At 41.6% G+C, this 23,871-nt stretch overlaps 2 long non-coding RNA genes across 2 annotated transcripts in view; one reads left to right on the plus strand and one right to left on the minus strand.

Moving 5' to 3' along the window:
• LOC140704362 (uncharacterized) overlaps positions 1-3,512 on the minus strand; it is an 11,763-nt gene extending 8,251 nt beyond the window's left edge. Inside the window, exon 1 of the long non-coding RNA XR_013540307.1 lies at positions 1,013-3,512. This is a non-coding gene — a long non-coding RNA (uncharacterized LOC140704362). The remainder of the gene's footprint in view (positions 1-1,012) is intronic.
• The window catches only part of LOC140704363 (uncharacterized), a 77,376-nt gene extending 53,621 nt beyond the window's left edge, over positions 1-23,755 (plus strand). The window contains exon 5 of the long non-coding RNA XR_012083522.2: positions 3,463-23,755. This is a non-coding gene — a long non-coding RNA (uncharacterized LOC140704363). The remainder of the gene's footprint in view (positions 1-3,462) is intronic.
• The last annotated feature ends 116 nt before the right edge of the window (positions 23,756-23,871 follow it).

Here is a 23,871-nt window from a genome sequence, read left to right on the forward strand (position 1 = left end):
ATCCTGTGCATTCAGCTATGCAATATATATTAGCTAATTGGTCAGCCATGCAAAACACTTTTGAAGGCAAGCTCTTCCCTCAAGAGCTAATTCTTCAACATTAAAATAATAGAAATGATGAGCTCCTTTCTAATTTCTCATAATTTCTTTCTTTCTTTCTTTCTTTCTTTCTTTCTTTCTTTCTTTCTTTCTTTCTTTCTTTCTTTCTTTCTTTCTTTCTTTCTTTCTTTCTTTCTTTCTTTCTTTCTTTCTTTCTTTCTTTCTTTCTTTCCCTCTGTCCCTCCCTCTCTCTCTCTCTTTCTTGAATAAACAAGATACGTTGGCAGAACCATCTTCTCTTTGTGTGCTTTCTATTAACTGGGAAACAGGCAGTTGATTTTTATCAGTTCTGTCCGGCTAAATAAATTGCATATTTCAGAATGGACAACTTGTGTAAACGAGCTGGCTGCCTCCATGCAAGAAAGCCGAGAGCATTAGCAAACATAATTTAGAAACAGGACTGCTCTGCTGAAGTCTCTGATAATGAGAAGAGAATGGTATGAAATCCCAGTCCTAAGAAGTCTCCACTGTCAAAGCCATTGCTGAAAGAAAGTTTTCAGCTGAGAGCTCGTATTGCTGCAAAATGAAAAAATAAATTGAGGCGGCATGCAGTGTGCCACAGGGACTTTTCCAATTAAAGTGGCTGGCTGAGTAGTCTGATATGTCACATTGTTTCTAATTATAAACCCATCCTTTAAGAGTGTTGAAAATATAAACTAGAAGAAGACTGCATGAATTCCTTATAGGATTAAGTGATTTAAAGAGGGATAAACAGGGATAAACACAGTTGAATTCCCACAAGACATGTCACCCTTCTTCCTAGATTTGTCTGGCAGGGCCGTGGTAAGCGAGGCATTTGTGATGTTTGCCACCTTGATTCTCAGTGTTGTCGTTTTAATTTTGGCCATGTTCTGCAGTATTGTACAAACAGAAGAATTATTTGGGCTGGCACAAGTCCATAGACATTCCCTACCTGTAGTTGGTTGCCGACCAAACATCTGTGCTTGGACTGATTATCCTCATGCAAAAAAGGAGCGCCCGGATTCTCTGATCTGGATGCCCCTGGAGGTAGCTCGCACTGGCACACTGGCACTGGGGCTAACAGGTCTTCCAGATCCAACATTTGTGCTCAGAAATATATGTTTTATCGTTGATGTTACTGGTGTATTCCTTGCTATCTAGAAAAGATTAGGGTCTTAGTATTTCCAAATAAAAATCCATGCCTTCCCATGTTTTTCCGTTCCGATCTGGAAGCTAGTTTATTTCTACAGAGAAGTATCACTTCTAGAAGAGTCCTGAGGATCAAACTAGATGACGTATTTACCATGTTTTTAGAAGAGATGCATCCTCAGGCAATGAGAGACCTCTGTCATATGACATGCTTTTCTTCAACCATATAACTTGCATTTAGTGTGCCAAGATTTGCAATTGGTCATTGAAGGGTAAATATGGGCTTCATTTACAAGTCTGATTACTGAAACATGTATCTCTGAAGAAATCCGTGAAAGGAAAACAGGTTTATCCTAGGGGACACACATTCTGCTTAACTTCTAGTTTGACTCTGAGATGTGGCATTGAAGCATGTCCTATTCATGGATTGCTGTTGCTTTTTTACTTATATACTGCCCCACAGTGCTATAGCACTCTCTAGAGGGTTTACAGCATAGTTATGCAAACAACACTTTGCCATTCGAGAAAAAAGGGGGAACCGTAGTGATGATTATCTGAGTGACCATTGAAGGCTCAAAGAGGAGGACATGAACCTTCAATGACCATGTGAGTTTGCATGGTTGGTCTACCAACCTGTCTTGTTGAATATCTCTGTAGTGGGGAAAAAAGGTGATGAAGACATGTTTTAACTTTCTTGAGCCACTATAGATAAAATGGGAGGGAGGGGGGGGGGAGCAACATAAGCAAATGATTTTAAAGGCCCTTCTGCTCTCAGCTGTGAAATTTTGCAATGATGAGATTTGATTTTAAAGGCTTTAGAGAAAGTAAAAAAATTATTGTAAAGCAGATGCTGGGGAGTGTCACTGACAAATTCTGTTTCCTCTCTTATAATTTTCCATCATCATAAAACCAAAACTACGAAGAGTTGTGTGTAATGCATGTACATCAATGGAACTCACAACTGACTCCCCCCTAAAAAAAATTTTGGGACACAATTACTGTCAATGTGAAATTTTAAGCATAAGATGTTGTGCAGGGTTAGGGCCTTGGTTTTTGGACAATGTTCCACTTACTTGTTCGGGGTTTTGCTCCTACATAGTTTGTCTAGCTAGGAAATAAGCTAGTGAAGTTTTTTTTTTTTAAAAAAATATATAGTAATTCAACCTTCCTATCTAAATCAACTTCAAGCTAATAATAATGATGAGGGAAAAGAACAAATCAAAAATTAAAAGAGACAAGGAAAACCTTATTTACAATATCTAATAGTATGTTTATGCAGGGAATATAGATATTAATCTTTTAAAAATTCTGTTAATTTTAATATTTGCATTTACAATTAAAAAGATAAGAAAAATGAAGATTAATTGCAATTTAACATTTATACAAGAGTATTTCTCCATCATTACACTAATGAATACTCTTAGTTTGCAGTATGAGTGCCTCTGTATCAGAGAATCAGATTTGACTTGGGTGATGCAGGTTCTAATCCCTCCTCAGCCATGAATGTCACAGGGTAACCTTTGGCCAGACACACTGTTTCCATCTAAACTACCTCATGGACTTCACAGAGGATGAAATAGAAAGATGCCACTCTAACCCTTTTGGAATAAAGGAGGAATTTAAATATAATCAACATATAACATTTATCTGTTTGGATAATGTCAGAAGTTTAGTTCTCATAGAAACATCAGAGGTAACCTGATGATGTGCGCAGGATTCTTGGGAAGGTGAATGCCACCACATGTGTGCTGGATCCTTGCCCTTCCTGGCTCATAAAAGCAGCCAGAGGGGGAATGGCCAAGTGGGTACAGGGAGTGGTAAATGACTCCTTCGTTTCAGGCGTGGTTATGGGGCAGAGACAGTTTTGGTTGCCTTGGTAGATGACCTGCGCCAGGAACTGGACAGGGGTCGTATATACTGTATCCCTGTTGGTTCTGCTGGACCTCTCAGCAGCTTTCTATACAATTGACCATGGTATTCTTCTGGGCCATCTCTCTGGGATGAGACCTGGAGGCACTGTTTTATAATGGCTTTGATCCTCCTGGAAAGAACAACTCAGAAGGTGGTGCTGAGGGACTCCTGCTCAATGCTCTGGCCATTTGTCTGTGACATTATTCAGGGTTCTGCTTTGCCCCCCATGCTTTTTAATATCTACATGAAACCACTGGGAGAGGTTGTCCCGGGTTTTGGGGTCTGATGTCACCAGTATGCGAATGACACCAAATTCTATCTGTCCTTCCCATCTAATTCCAGGAAATCAAGCCTGAGTGCTCACTGGAAGGACAGATCCTGAAGCTGAGGCTCCAATACTTTGGCCATCTGATGAGAAGAGAAGGCTCCCCAGAAAAGACCCTGAGGTTAGGAAAGTGTGAAGGCAAGAGGAGAAGGGGACGATAAAGGATGAGATGGTTGGACAGTGTCATTAAATCTACCAACACGAATTTGACCCAACTCCGGGAGGCAGTGGAAGACAGGAGGGCCTGGTGTGCTTTGGTCCATGGGGTCACAAAGTGTTGGACATGTCTTAATGACTAAACAACAACAACAAGTTACATGCTGCTTGAATTACTGTAACACAATCTGGACTTAAACAAACAAACAAACACATGGAGCTGCCTTTGAAGATGGTTTGGAAACTTCAGCTGGTGCAAAATACAGCAGCTAGGCTACTGACTGGTGTCAGTTACAGGGAGCACATAATGTCCCTGTTACTACAGCTGTGCTGGTTACCAGTCCGTTTCTGGGCACAATTTAAAGTGCTGATCATTATCTATAAAGCCCTATATAGCTTGGGTCCAGGTTATCTGATGGGCCATATCTCCCCATATGAGCCTTCTCGGTGTTTAAGATCATCAGAGGAGGTTCTCCTATCAGTCTCATTGCCAGCGCAGGCACAGCTGATGGGGACACGCGAGAGGGCCTTGTCTGTGGCAGCTCCCAGGTTCTAGATTGCTCTCCCTCCGGAGATCAAGGTGGCCCCTTCCTTTTATCCTTCTACCAACAGATAAAGACTCTTCAGGGCAGATTTTTAACAGTCAACAATTGAATCCCTGAATGCCTTCACAGAGTCAGATAGTTTTTAATGTTCATTTGCTTTTAATTATTCAATTGTATTTTAGTTAGCATAGAATTTAATTGTTTTTAATGTGTAACTTACTATGTTTTTAACTCTATTTCTTTTAAACATTGTGAGCTGCCTTGGGTCCCCTTATTGGAAGAAAGATGGCATATAAAACAAAGAAAGAAAGAAACAGAAAGAATAAAGGCTTCGGTTAATTCCATAGGGCTTCTTGGAAAACAAGACAACACAGTGGGAATGAAAATGGCCTCCAGTCATTCTCCAGGATATCTTTGGTGGCAAAATGATCATGGTGGTGGTGATGATTTTGAAGAATATTATCTGGGACAAAGTGTATTTATTTAACAGTCCAAGCGGGTGAAAGGAAAAAAAAAAGAAGACAATCTCTTTCCATGAAATTTCAGCTCAGGTTTTACTGAATGAAAAGAATATTTCTAGTTCATAATGATGGAAGAAAGGAAGCAAGAAGAAAGGAAAACGGAAAAGATTAGGAATCTAGCCTATTGAAAAAGTTTTTTTTTTAAAAGCACAGCAGCTGCCTTCCTTGAAGAAGATGGATATTAATAAGATCACCTCTTCAGCATTGGGTTCTTTCATCACTTGACCAAGATCACACTCTTGTCTTTCTGATTACCTTGTATGGGTGTGAAAGTTGGACAGTAAAATAAAGTGAACAGGAGGAAAACAAATGATTCATTTGAAATGTGGTCCTGGGAGAGAGCTTTGCAGATACCTTGGACTGCCAGAAAGACAAACAAGTGGGTTTTAAATCAAATCAAACTTGAGCTATCTTTGAAGGCAAAAATGTTGAAGCTGAAAACCCAGACATGAGACATCCCTGTCTCCCAACATTGTACCACACTGCTTCTGTGCTGCTTTCTGCTGCAAAAAAGAGTCTACTTTCTGCTTGGTGCAGAAAGGCAAGCTATAGGCAATATTGTAATAAAGAAATAAAGTATCCTCCATGATGTTGAGGGTGAAATTCCACACTATGTGCAGTTCTGTTAAATTATGTTCTCCTTAGGGAGCTATTTCTGCTTGTTCTCCACCGTCCTTTGAAATGGAAGGCTAGAACAGCAGGGCTGAGGATGCCAGCCTTTCCCTTTTTTCTTCCCTTACCCACCAAAATTCCCTAATAATCTCCCTAAATATATGGGCCCTCCCTCCACCCATAATGAAGGCAAAAGGCAGCTTATTCATGTGTGGTTCTACCCCATTACCTGTTGTTTTAAAATAGTCATTCAGGTAACAGAGCATGAGAGATGTTTGCAGTGAGGACTTATTTTTTTAAAACCATTCCGTATGCAATTGAAGGGAAAAGGCCAATGTTCCAGAATGCAATAATTTGTGTCAAATGCCACCACCCCCCACCGCCAAAAAAAAATTGTTCAGTCTGCTGAAATTCTTTTAGCAGCAAGTTATGGAAAACATCCCAGAAGTTGGTCGTTCGATAATACAAATGACTTTCTCACTGGCTTTGGCGACCCTTGTGAACTGACCAAAAGTGATACCACGGGCATTAAAAGTGTGTAATGAAATGTTCTGCTTCTCCCCACCACCACCTACAGCTGTCCAGAGATGCCAGAGTTTTACCATGTGTTTAGCATCCCTTCCCTCTCTCTCCTCTTTGCAGGCTGACAGATGAGAAGGAGCTGTATTTTTTTCTCACCACCTCATAAATAGTGGGGGAGAGAGAGCTGAATTTGAATGTGAGGTAATACTTGCCACAGGGAAGAAGAAGAAGAAGAAAAAAACTCTAAAGGAATATTACTTTCCTCCTCTAGCCCTTAAAAGTCTGTGGCAAAAGCCTTTAAAAATACAGCGTATTTCCGCCTTCTCCCTCCTGCTGAGGGCTTTTGGCGGTTGGGGGGGGCTTTGTTGCTGATTCTATTTGGCAGCTGTGTTTGGACTTAGCTTACATTTTTGAATCAAGGGGAGAAATGTTATACAGATTCGGAGCAAGGAGCATTACGACCTCAGGTTAAAAATGTAGGCTTCCATAGCTTCAGTGGAGAACTAAACATTAGAAATGAGGTCTACTACAAAATTGGCAGTTGATGTTCTGTCTCCCATGGGCATTAAGCTTGCTCAGTTCTCAATGAGCCCTTCTGGGTGCCTTTCCTTTTGGTCCCCCCCCCCAAAGGTTCAGGGAGGGGGGAGATTTCATTTCATTTTTTTAAAAAATAAGAATTCACAAAAATCACTGATTTCTTCATATTCAGAATATAATTTTTTCCCTTGAGAGGGGGAAAATGTTGGATTTTGTTTTTTTACAACCTTGCATGCTGTCTGGAGAAAGTATGGTGGGAAGGAATCTTTCTGGGCTGAGGTAGCTGGCAATACGTTCTTGTTGTTTAGTCATGTCTGACTCTTCATGACCCCATGGACCAGAGCATGCCAGGCCCTCCTGTCTTCCACAGCCTCCCAGAGTTTGATCAAATTCATGTTGGTAGCTCTGATGACACTGTCCAGCCATCTCGTCCTCTGTCGTCCCCTTTTCCTCTTGCCTTCACACTTTCCCAACATCAAGGTCTTTTCCAGGGAGTCTTCTCTTCTCATGAGATGGCCAAAGCATTGGAGCCTCAGCTTCAGGATCTGTCCTTCCAGTGAGCACTCAGGATTGATTTCCTTCAAAATGGATAGGTTTGATCTCTTTGCAGTCCAGGGGACTCTCAAGACTCTCCTCCAGCACCACAATTCAAAAGCATTAATTCTTCAGTCATCAGCCTTCTTTATGATCCAGCTCTCACTTCCATATATCAGTACTGAAAAAACCATAGCTTTGACTATGCGGTCCTTTGTTGGCAAGGTGATGTCTCTGCTTTTTAAGATGTTGTTGTCTAGGTTTGTCATCACTTTCTTCCCAAGAAGCAGGCATCTTTTAATTTCGTGGCTGCTGTCTCCATCTGTAGTGATCATGGAGCCCAGGAAAGTAAAATCTCTCACTGCCTCCATATCTTCCCCTTCTATTTGCCAGGAAGTGATGGGGCCAATGGCCATGATCTTAGTTTTTTTGATGTTGAGCTTCAGACCATTTTTTGCACTGTCCTCTTTCACCCTCATTACGAGGTTCTTTAATTCCTTCTCACTTTCTGGCATCAGAGTGGTATCGTCTGCATATCTGAGGTCGTTGATATTTCTTTCAGCAATCTTAATTCCGGCTTGGAATTCCTCCAGTCCAGCCTTTTGCATGATGTATTCTGCATATGTTAAATAAGCAGGGGGACAATATACAGCCTTGTCATACTCCCTTCCCAATTTTGAACCAATCAGTTGTTCTATATCCAGTTCTAACTGTTGCGTCCTGTCCCACATATAGATTTCTCTGGAGATAGATAAGGTGGTGAGGCACTCCCATTTCTTTAAGGACTTGCCATAGTTTACTGTGGTCCACACAGTCAAAGGCTTTTGCGTAGCCAATGAAGCAGAAGTAGATGTTTTTGTGGAACTCTCTGGCTTTCTCCATAATCCAGCGCATATTAGCAATTTGGTCTCTAGTTCCTCTGCCCCAGCTGGCAATATATCCAGCATTAAAAAATAGTTTCCTCCTGCTTCTGAATTCAAAGAAAGCTCCACCTCTCTGTTCAGTGCTCCCCTTCCAGAGTCTGTTGGAGTATGTTGTTGAAAGCAATCATGTTTGGGTAAAGTTTTTATTCCAGCGCTGTTTTGGAAATACTTGCCAAAATTCACACATCACATTTGAGCGAGAAAGAACATGAAGTTATGGAAGAACTGAAAGGAGGGGAAAGTGAAATTGTCAGATTTCCCAATTCCTGACAACTTTTGTAAAAATCCATTTCATCACTGTTCAATGTCAGGGTTCAACCTAAGCAAAACGTTACATTTCTCTTGTTCCTCCATGGTTCTGTTCTGTCAATCATTGTCTTGGTATTGATCCTCTGCATGTAGGGATTTGGAATTACATTTGCAGTGTACAGTAGACCAGTGGTCCCCAACCTTGGGCCTCCAGATGTTCTTGGACTACAACTCCCAGAAGCCTACACCACCACCTCTTCTGGCCAGGATTTCTGGGAGTTGAAGTCCAAGAACATCTGGAGGCCCAAGGTTGAGGACCACTGCAGTAGACTACTTAGGGGTAATAACCTGGAATGTTTATGGTCAGGTAAAAGGAAAAAACTTCTCATTTATTGTTCAAAGAAACCAATTAGAATAAAAGAGGACAGTACCTGGACTTGACTATAGAAGATGCTAATTAATGCATGCATGCATAAGTGCTGAAGGCTAACATGGAGGCACCATCATAGCCACCCATACACTGCAAACTAATAAGAAGAAAGAACAAACCATTTCCCTGGAAAAGGGAACACTATCTAGGGAGAAGTAACTTGAAAGGCAGGTGTCCAAAACTGTTAATTTGGTTACAAAAAAATGAAGAACAACCAAGATGCCCAATCCCACCTCACTACCTATTTGTTGAAACCCACTGACTGTTCTAAATACAGCATGCCTCATTATTTTCATTCAGGGCATCAAGACATCCCCATGCTAATGGGATTAACATAGGGAAGTCTTGATGCCCTTAATGAAAATGACAACTCTGTTTTCCCCCATTACCTCCCCAGTACATGTTGTGAATTTTCCCATTGTTCCTGTTATTATTGAGGAGCCATTGTGATGTAGCGGACAGAGTATCAGACTCAGATGTGGGAGACATAGGTTCAAATTCCCACTCTACCAGGAAAACTTACTAGAGGTTGCAATAATAAAGGTAAAGGTAAAGGTTCCCCTTGACAATTTTTTTTGTCCAGTCGTGTTCGACTCTAGGGGGCGGTGTTCATCCCCGTTTCCAAGCCACAGAGCCAGCGTTCTGTCCAAAGACAATCTCCCGTGGTCACATGGCCAGTGCGACTTAGACACGGAACGCTGTTACCTTCCCACCGAGGTGGTCTCTATCTACTTGCATTTGCATGCTTTCGAACCGCTAGGTTGGCGGGAGCTGGGACAAGCGACGGGCGCTCACTCCATTGCCTGGATTCGATCTTACGACTGCTGGTCTTCTGACCCTGCAGCACAGGCTTCTGCGGTTTAGCCCGCAGCGCCACCATGTCCCTCGATTATAAATTATTATGCAATAATAAACCACTCCTTAAATATCCCATGTATGTTGAAAACTGTTTTAAGAGCTACCATAAGTCAAAAGCAGCTGGTATCTGGGTGCAGAGGCTGAGAGCTTCATTCCTCGCTGTGCCTCCTGAGAAAAGCGACAGTTTGTGTGGCCTTGGACAAACTGCACATGGGCTGGTTCTACTCGCAGGAGGCACAGTGCCCAACTGAACTGCCAACCTCTGGCTCGGCAGCCAGATACCCAGACCCACTGAGTTACCCAGCCACTTATAACCCCCGAAGTGATCCATAATTTCTATTGTTTTAAACAAAGCAATTTGTTTGCATTGCTCATTACATTACATGTTATTTTTTTTAGTCTCAGGGAAGAAATGTATCCAAAGAAAATAAGGGGAGAAAGTGACACTATTATCAATCTTTACATTATTTGCCACTGGGTAATAATGATGTTACTTTGAATGTCATCATCTTTATTGAGAAGCTCTGACACTCTTCTTAGACAAGCAGGGACCCTGCCATTTTCAGGGTTCACAGTCACATACTCCCTAACTTATTCATAGGATATAACTGAGCTTGTACCTGATGCACTAGGCAGAGGAAATCAGTAAAACTGGGGCAGATGCTCTCCCATCACTTACATAGGTTTACTGTCACACAGAAAGAATCTGTCTGCTAATACATCTTGAAATTTCTGATTTATTCCTCATGACCGGGAGGTAAATTCAAGCAGCACTTGACCCACATTGTGCATAGCTGTCTTTCTTCCATGCAGACAATCCCCATAGGTCTGGGGAACCAGTGATCGAGTGACAATGTAAAAAAAGGCGAGCAAGAGCAGGGTCTGGGAAAATAGCGGATCAAGCTCATAACCTATCAGCCAATCTCTGTTCTAGTTGGGGAGGGTCCAAATCCCAAGCTTAAGAGTCCAAAATCAGCAGCCAGCAGAGACAAATAAAGAGCCTGGCAAGCAAAAAAAGCTCACACAAACAAGAAGCAATCTGGGTCATTCATAGCAAGGTAGCGTAAAGAATCCAGGAAACAGATTCTGGCGAGGACAAAGCCGAAACTGAGTTACATGGTTCATTACCAGCACAGAATCCTTGGTAAAGCAGGCTATACGATGAACCTGCCAAGAACCCTACTCAGGCATGAGCCATTGAGCCTTGGGTTTCCATAGGAGTGAAGGCTTGCTAATAAGGAAACCCTTTATTCCTGACAGAGCCCTGCTCATTAAGAAAGTGCCTTTGGAGCCTAGGACCCCATGGGCTTCGCTGGAGCCTTTTTCTTTTTTTTTTCACTCTTGTGGACTGGAAGGAGTCAGAGCCTGGAGGTTTCTCCCCATCAGACGTGGCTTCTTGCAACCGGGAGCATCCAGAGTCCACCAAGATCACAGGAGCTTCCTCTGGGGACTTTAACCTCATCCTCACCCATTGAGGACGGTGTGACACCACCCTGCACAGCAGAATAAACAGACTTACTCGCAGGCAGCAAAACAGAGTGGAGGTTTGCTGAGGGGATCCAGAAGTTCAGAACCTGGGAAGTTATTCTGAAGAACAATGACTACAGCAGCAGGCTGAAGATGCCTCTAATTCTGGGTCCTAAAGGATCGTCTTATCCCTTCTCAGTTTTGGATGCCTTCAGCATGTCTTTCCAACGTCGGTATTGTGATAAGCGTGCCAATGGGGAACATGTGCTCAATGAACAAAATCAAGGGTAGTACCTTGATTGAATCACTAAAATAGCTAAAGCAGGAAAGCTTCCAAGTCCTTCAGGGGCCTTTTTTCAGACTGGGCCTTGCAGAGCTGGGTGGGGGTGGGGAGACATAGAAAAGGCCAAAGTCATCCTTTTGAGGCTTAAACATCTGTAGTTAAAGTGTCTCCCCCGGATGAAGGCTGCAAGATTTGTAAAACCAGCTGGCCATGTGTTGGTATCAGATTTCACTTCTGTAGTCGTTCCTGAGGGATGGTAGATGTCCTCACTCCGGCTGTAGATTCTGCCCTCCGCAGCTATTCTGGGTATTTTCCACATAATCTTGGTTAAATCTTTTTTTATTATTATTTTTAAAATGTAAGCAGAACAATGAAATCAATTTTGTGATTTAGAAACAGTTGTTTGAAGACTCCAGTTGTAAAATGCCGTCCACAAACAATTTAAGGCACATTATTGATACCTAAATTGTCTCTAACGGTATGGATTTTTTTTATTATTGTGCAGAGCAATTTAGCCACAAGTTTCCTGGCTCAAGTGGTTGGTATGGATTTCTGGCATAATCTGTAAAACCAAAGAGAATTATTATTTGTCTGCAGTATAAGGATCATTTTAAACCTTCTCTTCCCATAACCATGTATTTGTATAACTATTTCTTGCTTTTAAGGTTAGCAGAGGGTTTCCTTTGCAGTTCTTGTAAAATACTGATTTATTGCAGTGTCTTTTCTTTTTTGAAAAAATGATTTAAGGGGGGATGGGAAAGGAAGAAACACCATATGCAGCGCAGACTGCAGAAAATGCTTTGGTGATGGCTTCTCAAATTTAAAGCCTGAGTTTTCCTTCCCAGCTTGATACTGGCCTGTTTGAATCAGTTACACTTCACTGTTGAACAGTTGATTGTATTAATCTTTCTTTATGTGGAATTTTACACCATTAACTCATCTTTCATGGTCACAAGAAGTTCTGTGCTAAACTTATTACTATCCCCAGTTAGAAGAAGGCTAGCTGAAGATGGATGATAATAGCATGCTGATGGCTTTCTCACAAATTCATGGTTTTGTAGGAAAGAAGCTCAAGTTTGGACTTTTTGGTGAATAGGCAGTAAATGAGAATTCAGTCCTGGGGGGGGGGGGACAGACCAGTCCTGGGGGGTGGTGGACCTAAGAAGGATGCCTGTCTCAGTGGCCGGCTTGTATCATCCATTCTGTTCTCCAAGGTGAGAGCGACCATCTTCCACAGGATGGGATCTGCATTGGCTTTCTAGAAACCCCTCACCTCTACTCAGTTGTTCCAGTGCTGCTTCAATACTCTTCTAGAAGTGAAATTCTGTTTGTAAAGAAGGTACCTTGTTCCTAATGGAATGATTTGTTCCCTGTCACTGCTGGTACAATGGCAGATTCAGCAGTGAGAGACGGCAGAGAAGATCCTGGCAAGATTGGAAAAATGGATGGAAGCGCATGTGACCCATGAAATGCCCTTAGGATGAAATTAGGATGAATTAAGGACTAAGCACACACATAGAGGAAACTTTGCCTGGTTATTCAGAACATAAAAATGCTGGGACATACCGTGTTTCCCCAAAAATAAGACAGGGTGTTTGCTCCAAAAAACACATTAGGGCTTATTTTCAGGGGATGTTTTATTTTATAGTCATGTCATCTTCTGTTTGCCGCACAATGCTGTACAATGGTGGAGGGCGGGGTTTCACTGAACTAGGGCTTAATTTTGAGGTAGGGCTTATATTACGAGCATCCTGAAAAATCATACTAGGGCTTATTTTCATATTCAAGGTACATCAGAAACCAAAGTTCTGGGTATATCAACGTCATCATTTTGGAACTGCAGAGCTGGAAAGAAGCCCGTGGATCATTGAGCCCAGACCCTGTCAAGGAGGCACAGTGGGGAATCATGCTCCCAACCTCTGGCTCTGCAGCCAGATGCCTAAGCCACTGAGCTATCTAGCAGTTAATTAGCTCTGTGTCTTAATTGATTTTTGGAACTGAAACTTCTGGTTGCTTAAGGACAAATTAACTCTTAGGTTGCTTTTGGGGAACAGAATCATTTCATGTCATCATCAACTGTTGAAACCTCAGGCAGTCATACAAACCCTCCTGTTATCTTTACAGTGTGGGAATTGCACGTCAGACATCTGGAGCAGGCAATATTCCTCAGGCGTATGGGTGGTTCCACAAGTGTGGTTCTGTCATGCTCCAGTGTTTCACCAGCTCCACTGTGAGGGACAAAGTGAGCATGACTAACAGCTCTGTTCTGGACTGGTCATTTGGGACTGTGAGCTTTTGAAATTCCCTTTATCATATAGGGCAGAGCATAGTGTCTTTCCCATGCTGTGGCTAGAGAGCTTGGAAAGTTACATTTTAAAAAGTAATTCAACCCAGTTACAGTGTTTCAAAAGCAACTGACTGTTATGTGTAGCACTGTTGGAAAAGTTACTTGTTTTCTTACTTGTTCAGCGTCTCACTGCTTTTGTCTTTATTTTCTGTTATTTTTAGTTACTTCCCTTAAAAACCTTTTAAAAAAATTAAGAGAATGACATACAATTTAAACATTTCTGTCAAAATGCTTTAAAATGCATCCTAATAATAACTTTTGAAAATAACTAAATATGTTACCATTACACCATTGTCGTAAAATCAAAGCTACCTGTGACATCACTTGGGAAATCAAACTTTGTTAACCCTTGTTTTGGAAAAAAAGAAACCTATATAAAGGTAAATATGTTACTTGTAACTCAGTACTCTGGATTTGTGGTGGGCCATTAGTAGAAAGCTCATACACCACCCACAGAGAGCTTCTCCCTGCCCAGCTTGTCAATAAGGCCACCTTCCTCACAACTTGTATTGACATAACAACAGAAGACAATGGCTGCTTGGTCTGTCAGAGAGGACAATGCTCTTTGTTCTATATTTAGATAGCAAAGCAGGGTTCGCCTTACCAGAACTGCTGGAAAGCTCAGTGGTTTAGATTTCCTTCATGGCTGACAGGAGGCTGGACTAGATGGACTCTTGGTATGATTCAGCAAGGCTGAATGTAATTTTATATTAACTGTTTTATATTAGCTCCTTTTCTGAGCTGCAGTGATTGTCTGTCTATCCAGTAATAACCAACTGTTTCTTCCAGCCTTTGAATTCAAAGAGAACCATGTCCCTATGCTGTGTGTTCTTTTCCTCCTCTTTCACAAGACATTATTTTCAAGCAATTGTATGTAAAAAATATTGTTTTTTCTCCTACAAATGGATCAGAGTGAATTATTGAGACTGTAAGTGCCAGTTAATGAGAAAGGGGTGGAGTATCTGGAGAACTTGCAGCTATTCTCCTCTGTAGATCTCTGTACTTCTACTCTGTAGCAAACAAAGAATTCTACTAGAAATTCAAAACTCTGCAACAGTTCTGTGGTACAAAAAAACCACTCTTCGCATGCCTACATTGTTGCCTCAACACTCACAGAACAGCACTGAGGCTGCAGCACATGGTAAAGCGTCAGCACTCAGACCGTGTGAGGTTCCACTATTTAGTGAAACTTTGTAACTATAAAAGCTACAGATACCGTGCAAAAGGAGTGAGGTTACTCTTCATTACATTATAACTATAATGTCAGATGGTTATAGCTTGGTTCCTGGGGAAAGGAACTAATTCCAACCAATTTGTTATATGTAACTAGTTACTTCCAAGCACTGAACATAACGGGAGCCCTGCCGGATCAGATGCCAAAGTCCTGTCTTGTCCTGCTTCCTGCAGCTGCCAACCAGATGCCAACAGTAAAGCCCCAAAAGCATAAGTGGGTAGAGACAACAGCCCTGGTATCATTCCCCAGCAACTGGTATCCCAAAACACAATGTTACTGATCTCAGAGGTAGGACACCACAGTTTTCAGTGACTGATTTTTCAGTATATTTGTTTTTGCCTATCCCTGAGCTTTTGGGTTGCGCCCTGCTTGTTCAGCAGCATGGAATCAATGTGAAACTGTAAAACAAATCCCTAGCTATACATGTCATCGAAGAACACAATCCCACTCCTCTGGCTTCCTTGCTTTTCTTTCTTTCTTTCTTTCTTTCTTTCTTTCTTTCTTTCTTTCTTTCTTTCTTTCTTTCTTTCTTTCTTTCTTTCTTTCTTTCTTTCTTTCTTTCTTTTCTTTCGATTCTCAGCTCAGCTTTTCTCAGATGGCTGGAAAAGGCAGGGCGGTGGCGGCTGGGAAATTGTTGACAATATTTTCACATGATTGCGATGGCCGGGCTGGCGCTCTGAAAGGCCTTCTGTTTTCCAATGGCATTGAAAGTTTACTGTCTTTCCAGACAAAAGGAGGAGAGTTCCCCTTGCCAGCGGATGAGTAATGGGCATGGCCTCCACACAATACTCTCCTATCCAGTCCTAAATCTACATGGTGTTCTAAGGCTTCCCTCCTTCACCAAAGCAACCATTGTCTAGCCTCCGGGAGACCGAGGCCTCTCATTGGGCGAGTGGGGAAGCAGCCAAGGAATGGTGCTGAGAGAGAGGGAGGGGAGGACCCGTCTCTCAACAACAGTTGCTCAGTGCTCCCTGCCCACTATCTGCTCTCTTGCTTTTCTAATATAATACTTGGAAAACTTTCCTGGCTACAGTTCTGTACACTGATAAGTTGCAGACCATCTGTAGTGCACCTAATTTCAAAAGATCACAGACATTTGTAAAAGTTTTCAAACCCCTTCCTTTTTTTCCTCTTTTTTCCCCTCTTTATCAGCTTAACACAAATCAAGATTCTGGGAAAAGCAACAAAAGCAAAAAGAGTTTATTTGGTGTATTGAGCAGCAGATGGGAATTCAGAAAATGTTCAGTCCTGGGGTTTATTTTTGCATTTTGCTGCTGTGCCTTGAAAGCAGAGGGAAGGAAGGAGGGTTCTAATCTCAATGTAAGAAAAAAAGAAATATTTAAATTGTTTTTTTGCTTCACTGCATGTTTACACCGGCTTATTAGACTACAATTATTAGCAAACCCCTAATCAAGCATCGTTCTGAGTTATGGAGGCGATGGTAAAAAATAGCAACAAAAAAAGCAGATTAGCTTTCTGTCTTCTGCTTTTGACTCAAGCTATTTCAAAACCAACAAAATCTATTTGTTTTCCTGCTTAGGGGGCCATTCGGAAGCAATTCCTCTGATTTAACCATGCATTTGCTGGAGTGTGGCAAAATTAATATAGAAAGTCTGCCTGTTCAACTAATAAATGCCAGCATTCTGAGCTTTTCCCACTAATTTGACTTTGCACAAACACTGTTATTGTGCGGTAGGAGAACAAAGAACGAAGACATAGGATACCTTATGCCATGGATTTTTTCCCCCTGCTTCATTATTTTCTTCTTTTTCTTTTACTAATAAAAGCTGCCAGCAGCATGAATCAATAAATAAGCTACTTTAATTCAGAGTTGTGGCAATCATAGATATAACCAATATAGTAGAGTTATTTTTCAAACTATTTCCCAGATGAATTTAGTTAAGTTTAAATCATCCATTTAAAACCCAGGACCTTTCTCTTTTTTTCCCATTCCTTGCTGGTGGTGGTGGTGGGGGGAAGAGTTAAATATTTTAAACTCCGTTAGGATACTCTGGCATTGTTCCCTGTTTTGAATAGCATGTCAGCTGAAACACATTGCGAAAGCAAAGAAAAAGACAGATTGAAAAAGCATGACGGTACAGAATTTGCCTGTGGTTGCTCTTAAAGAGGCCTTGTCCCTTATTTTTCACATTCTTTCTCATATTCTTTCTGTCTCTCTTTCTTTCTCTATTCTCTTTAGAAAAGGCCAAATTATTTCCCATAGTATCTAAAACATTATGGATTTGAGACATTTCGTAAAAACCTTTGTGAGGAAGGCAGTGGCTGCCATCCAATAAATAGTAAGGTGCAAGTAGAGAAGGCCCATTGAATCAGTGGGGAATTGGTGAGTCAGCTCCTTTGTAGGTTCCATTGATCCAATGGGACTACTCAAGTCACAACTTACTTTTGAATTTTAACTAGAGATGGGCATGAACCTCAGTTTGGAGGTTCGTGGCTCTGCAGTTACATGCTCCTGCTCACTGAGCTATCTTTCCAGTTGTGGGTTGAAAGCCCAAATATGGCTTTCCACTATTCCTGTGTCACCACCCCCACCCCAGCCTCAATTTTAATTTTTTTACATTGTGACGGCCAGACTGGTGTTGGATGTGAACACGTTTGATCACATTTTGCCATATCTGGTTTGTTTGCATTGGCTGCCTGTTGTATTCCAGGCCAGGTTCAAAGTTTTGATTCTAGTTTACAAAGCCCTCAGTGGTCTTGAACTTCATTATTTGTTGCAGCATCTTTGCCTCAGAGAACATTGGCCTATCACACCCATTCCTCTCAGGCCTTGCTTCTGTGGGTGTCCAGGTCAAGGGAGGCAAAAAAGACAGTTATGAGACATTGTGCCTTCTCAGTGGTGGCCCCATCTCCGTGGAATGGGCTCCCACCATCAGCCCCACCCTCCTATCTTTCAAGAGGATGTTAAAACTGTTTTCTTTCAAGAAGCATTTAAATACATCCTTGTTTATCTATGCTGCCATGACTGTTTGAGTTTAACATACATATGTTTATTTGTCGGTATGCATTTTGGTTTACGTTGGTTCATTTGAGTTGATTATGTATTGATGTAAACTACTTAGAATAGTACTCAGAGCTACATCAAGTGATCTATAAATGCCTGAAACAAACAAACAAACAAACAAACAAACAAACAAACAAAGTTATTTGAGTGTTTTGAAAAGAGCTCTGGAAGCTGTTTTCTGGACCCAATGCATAGTAAAATCTTCCAGGTTCTAATAGTTCTGTGTACTGTGTGGGAAGAGGTCCTTGGATCTGTGTTGTTTGTTGTTTAGTCAGACACCATTTGCCCTGTGAAATCTTCACACTGACAGACATCCGCAGAGGCATTTAAGAGGGCAACATTTTAAATGTTCACTTAGAATGTGCACATTTGAATGCAAGTGAACACTGCAAAGAGTAGGAGACCGTGTGTTCAAGCTAGGGTTGTTCGGTCAGCAGCTGACCCGTTCCCAGAGTTTTGAGGACCAACACCCCAGAGCAGCGTGCACCCTTGTGATGTCATAGAGTGGGGTAAACAAGGACTGGTGACGTTCATTCAAGTAATGCAAAAGGTCTCACGTTTGCAGGAGAAGGGAAAGCAGAAAATGTTCACTCTGCCCTGGCAAGAGCTTAGCAAGAAGAGAGCATGGAGGTAGGAAAAAGAGGACAGTGTGGGTTACAGGCTTCATAGAGGTCCACTTCACTAACATACACTCTTAATTCTTTAGATGTTACTCCACGTTTACTCAGAAACATATTTGGGAGGCAGACTTAAACTCTCAAACTTCAAGCCGTTTTGTAGCCTACCAACATTTTAGAAGCTAAAACTCTCCCAAATCATCCAAAGTCAAAACACTGCAGTTGTCCTAAATGGACTGTGTAACGGTGACCTTGAATAACAAGGCCAATGTTGCTGCTGTTTTTTGTAGTAGGTTTTTTTTAAAAAAATATATATCCCTTACAGAAATGCACCCATAAGTGGCCTGGTTCACACGAGAAATGAAGTATGAGATCTCATAAAGACATTATAGCATGAATGCTCTCTTTCTGCTACTCTAAGAATGGATGCCTTGGAGGGTGAAAGGGTAGCATTTACATTTAAATACACCTATTCGGAACACATAAACAGAAGGCTAACACCATGGCATCCTCTTTGAAACTTCTGGTAGCTCCACACACACATACACACACACACACACACACACACACCCCACTTCGTTTTCTTTGGTTCTTTGCATAACAGCCCTTTGCTCTCTCTCTCTCAAGCAAGCAAATATAGAAAGCAAAAGGACTTCTCTGCTCAAAAAGAATCTAAACCCCAAAGGTCTTTGTAAGGGTAGGACCGACTGATTATTTTAAAAGGGATCATTTTAATTTCCATACACATTCAGTAGCCGAGCTCATTACTACACTCAAAGCTCATTTATTTATTTATAGGAAGGAGGGTTTTTTGGGGTGGGTGTCTTATTTATTGATCCAGTTCCAGTTGTGTTCAATGAGATTTCCTGCTAAGCAGTGCCTTTGGTGCTCCTGTGAGAATGTTAAGATGCGACAGACCATCATATCACACCATTCTGCACTTCTGTGAGTCAGCACCTCTATCTTTCTGGCTGTTTTCTCCCTTTGAACTGTCCGTCACAAAAATCCTAGTGGGAAGTGGAGCCAGAAGAAAACTGACTGGGGGACCTGTAACCTTTTGTCGGGCTGTTAGGTCGCCACGTACCTTGCTTTACCAGTCCTCCATTTTAATATCTTCTGTTTCCAGGAGGTTTCCAGCCCCAGCCTGATTTAATGATAAAGAACCACGTGGAGTGGGGAATGAGGCCTTGATTGTACTCATCAGTCCAGGGAAGCAGGAACGTGGGAAGCTGCTGAATGCTGAGTGAGACTATTCACCTGTCTCAGTATTGCCAAAACTGACTGGGAGCAGCTTTCCAGGTTTCCAAGTCAGATCCCTGGTTATTTGGGAGGAGAATCTCCCACAAATTCTAACCAGGCCTGTCACTGCCCATTTCACTTCCAAAAAAGATTGGATGTGTTTGGGAGGGGATTGTGATATAGAGCTTTCAGCCTCCCTGAAAGTCCTGTCATCCTGGAAGTGAAATCACTATTCTTTAATCTGTTGCATTTGTTGCCCGCCTGGGCTCCCGCAATCTCCAGATAGTAAACATGGCCGCCCTCCTTTCTGTTTTATCACCCAAGAACCCTGAGAGGTATGACAGGCTTAACGAGTAAGACTGGCCCTTGTCACTCAGTGAGTTCCATGGCCGTGTAGGGATTCGAACACAGGTCTTCCAAGTCATAGTCTGTTGCTCTACCTATTACACCATCCTTCAGGGGATCATCAGTACATTCATGACAAAAACACTTTCTCTTGCCTCAGACTTGTTTATCTGCTTACCGTCCAAGGAAAGAAAGAATGGAAGTAGGCAAAGAGAGGTGACAAATCACCAGCTGTTGCCCAGAACTTCTTGGCTAAAACCAGTCAAAAAAAAAAAAGTTTCCCATATGCCTTTCCCTCATTTGATGGATACTTTTACTGGTCTCCGATAGAATGATGTCAGCATTCCACTATCTGTGTTACAGACAGCCGGCCAAGTACTCTGTTGCTTAATGTTCCCAGAGAGAAAGTGAACAAACATCTTCAGCCTATGCCAAAGAATGACTTATTATGAGTGGCGGAACATTTGCCACCTGGAACAAATAGAAACTGAAGCTGTGAGGAATGAGGACCTGCTGCCAGTGTGATCTGGCAGTCTCTTGACGAAGCTCAACACGAACCTTGAAACGTAGCACCATTTGAAATCCCGCTGCAATTCTTTTCCTTTGTGTGTCTTTTCACCTTCCTTTTGCATGCATAAAATGACACAAACAGACTCTGTTGGTCCTTGAAGATCCAGAAGCTGTTCTTTCCTTTGTCCCTCAGATGGTTCCAGACATCTTTGAATCCAACCAAGGAGACTTCCAGACGGAGGGTTCCCAATCAAAAGACATTGTGCAGCTCTTACACTTCTCTCTCTTTCTGTAATAAGAAAGGAAAAGTAAGAGTTTTTTTTAATTTTAAAGATAAAATAAGCGATGGGGGAAAAAACCCTAGGATTATAAGGTAAGGTTGTCATTGTCTGAACTTCTCCCCCCAAGGAAAATTGTATAAATGAGCAGAGCTTGGAAGGGTAACTTTACCAGGTTTTTTTTTTGAATGGGGCAGGATGATGGCATGACAAAAGTCTTCTTAGGATGTACCCAAGTCACAGTTCAATCTGACACATCTGTATTTAAAAATTCAGCTGACTTTTCCTTGGGGTTTATTTATGCAAAAACAGCCATAGGCTTGAAGCTGAAATGCATGCATATACTGTATATGTGAAATCCAAATGTAAATCATAGAATCATAGAAAAGTGAAGTTGGAAGGGGCCTACAAGGCCATCAAATCAAAACACCTGCTTAACGCAGGACTATATTATCTGCCAGGTGATTATCCAAGTTTTTATTGAATGCCTTCAGTGTTATAGCACTCACCAGCTCCAGAAGTAACTGGTCCCACTGTCGTATTGCTCTAACAGTTTGGACATTGTTCCTGATATTCAACCAAAATCTGGCTTCCTTTAACTTGTCCTGCACTCTGGGATGATTGAGAACAGATCTTGCCCCTCCTCTGTATGACAGCCTTTCAAATATTTGAAAAGTGCTATCATATCACCCCTCAGCCTTCTTTTCTCAAGGCTAAACATGCCCATTTTTATCAGCTTTTCACCATAAGGCTTGGTTTCCAGCCCCCTGATCATCCTTGTCACCCTCCTCTGAACTTGTTCCAATTTGTTAGCATCCTTCTTGAAGTGTGGTGTCCAGAACTGGACACAATACTCAAGGTGAGGCCTAACCAGTGCTAAATAGAGGGGGACTAGCACCTTGTGGGATTTGGAAACTATACTTCTATTAATCCAGCCTAAAAAAGCATTTGCCTTTTTTGTAGCCACATCACACTGTTGGCTCATATTTAGCTTGTGATCTGTGACAATTTCAAGATCCTTCTCGCTCGTAGTTTGAATGAGCCTGGTATCCCCCATCTTGTAACTGTGCAAGTGGTTTCATAACTCTCTCTCTCTCTCTCTCTCTCTCTCTATCTTTATCTACTCTGTGTAAATGTTGGAAATTGTTATTTCATATTAATTGTTTTTATTCTGTGTTTTGTGAGCTGCTCGGACTGTGTCTAAATGGGCGGCATATAAGCTCAATAAATAAATAAATAAATAAATAAATAAATAAATAAATAAATAAATAAATAAATAAATAAATAAATAAATAAATAAATAAATAAATAAATCTGAGGTGCAGTACATTGCACTTATCCCTGTTGAATTTCATTCTGTTGCTTTTGGCCCAGTGCTCCATCCTATCAAAGTCATTTTGAATTTTGTTTCTGTCTTCTAGGGTGTTAGCTGTTCCACTCAATTTTCTGTCATCTTCACATTTGTCAAGCATTCCCTGCACTCCCACATCCATTAATCAAAATATTGAAGAGCACCAGGCCCAGGACTGAGCCTTGGGGTACCCCATTTGTGACCTTGTCCCAGTTAGAGAAGGACCCATTAATCATTACCCTGTGAGTACAATTCTGTAGCCAACTGTGTATCCACCTGACACTGGATCTATCCAGTCCACACCTAGATAGCTTGCTAATCAGGATACCCTGAGGCACTTTGTCAAAAGATATAGTACTCCTACAGAATTCCCTCTGTCTATCAGGGAGGTGACCTGATCAAAAAATGAGGTCAAATTAGTTTGGCTTCTAGTTATTATTGCATTGTTTTCTAGATGCTTGCACAATGCCTGCTTTATGATCTGTTCCAGAATTTTGCCTGGGATTGATGTCAGGCTGACTGCCCTGTAGTTCTCAGGTTCCTTTTTTCTTTTTCTTTTTTGCCCTTTTTGAAGATAGGGACAATATTGGCCCTCTTCCAATCCTCTGGCACCTCACCTGTTTCCCATGATTTCAAGAAAATAATGGATAGAGGTTGTGAGAATTCTTTGGCCAGTTCCTTTAGTACTCTCAGATGTAGTTCATCTGGCCCTGAAGATTTGAACTAATTCAGGGTGGTAAGGTATTCAGGGTGGTAAGGTATTCCTTAACTATTTGTTTATCAATCTCCAGCTGCAATCCTGTTCCACCCCCTCTACTTGTACTTCCAATTTGTTTGGAAGTTCATAGTCTGTCTTATAGGAAAAGACTGAACTAAAATAGGAATTGAGCGCCTTTTCTTTGTCCTCTGTTATGATGTTTCCATCTCCATTGCAGAGCGGTGCCCCTAAGTGTTTTGTTTATTTTTTGCTACTCACATACCTGAATAATGCTTTTTTATTGTTTTTAGTGTCCCTAGCTAACCTCAGCTCATTCTCTGCTTTTGCCCTCCTAATGCCATCCCTGCATTTCTTTGCTCCTTGTCTGTGCTCATCCCTGGTGGCCTGGCCTTATTTCCATTTCCTGTACATGTATTTTTTTTCTTTTTTTTGTTTTTAGGTCCTCCCTGAGCTTTTTATGAAGCTGCATTGGCCTTTTTTTGCCACCTCCCACTTTTTTTGTTGGAATTTTTGTCGTTGTGCCTTTAGAATTTCTTTTTTTTAGAAGCTCCCACCCTTCTTGGACTCCTTTTCTTGTTAGGATCTCCTGTCATGGGACCTTACTTATCCTTGTTCTGAGATTATCAAAATTGTTTTTTTTAAAAATCCAGCAGACGTGTGTGGCTACTAATCAAGAATTCTAGAAGGACATAGTCAAGCTCGCCTAGAGTTCCCCTTACTGCCATTTCCCCCACCAAGTCATCTCTGTTGCTCAGAATCAAGTCAAGGACAGCAAATCCTCTAATTCCTTTCTCCACTTTTAGTAGAAAATTATCAGCCACACAAGCCAGGAATTTCTTGGAAGGGCCAGTCCATCTCCCTTTTTATTCTCTCTGTTCTTTTGGATCACTTTATATCCCTCAATTGCTGTATTCCAGTCATGGGAGTCATCCCACCAAGGTTCAGTTATTCCTATCAAGTCATAGTTACTCTGAATCAAAATTTCCAGTTTTTCTTGTTTGTTTCCCATTCTCCTGGCATTCGTATACAGACACCAGAGGTTGTGTGATTTGTGGCCTTTGTGAAAATGTCTTTGTACATTTTCATGAATATTATGACTAGGAGGCATCCTTTCTGGGCTGCAGT

This window comes from Pogona vitticeps, chromosome 1, assembly GCF_051106095.1.
Source record: "Pogona vitticeps strain Pit_001003342236 chromosome 1, PviZW2.1, whole genome shotgun sequence".
NCBI classification, from domain to species: Eukaryota; Metazoa; Chordata; class Lepidosauria; order Squamata; family Agamidae; genus Pogona; species Pogona vitticeps.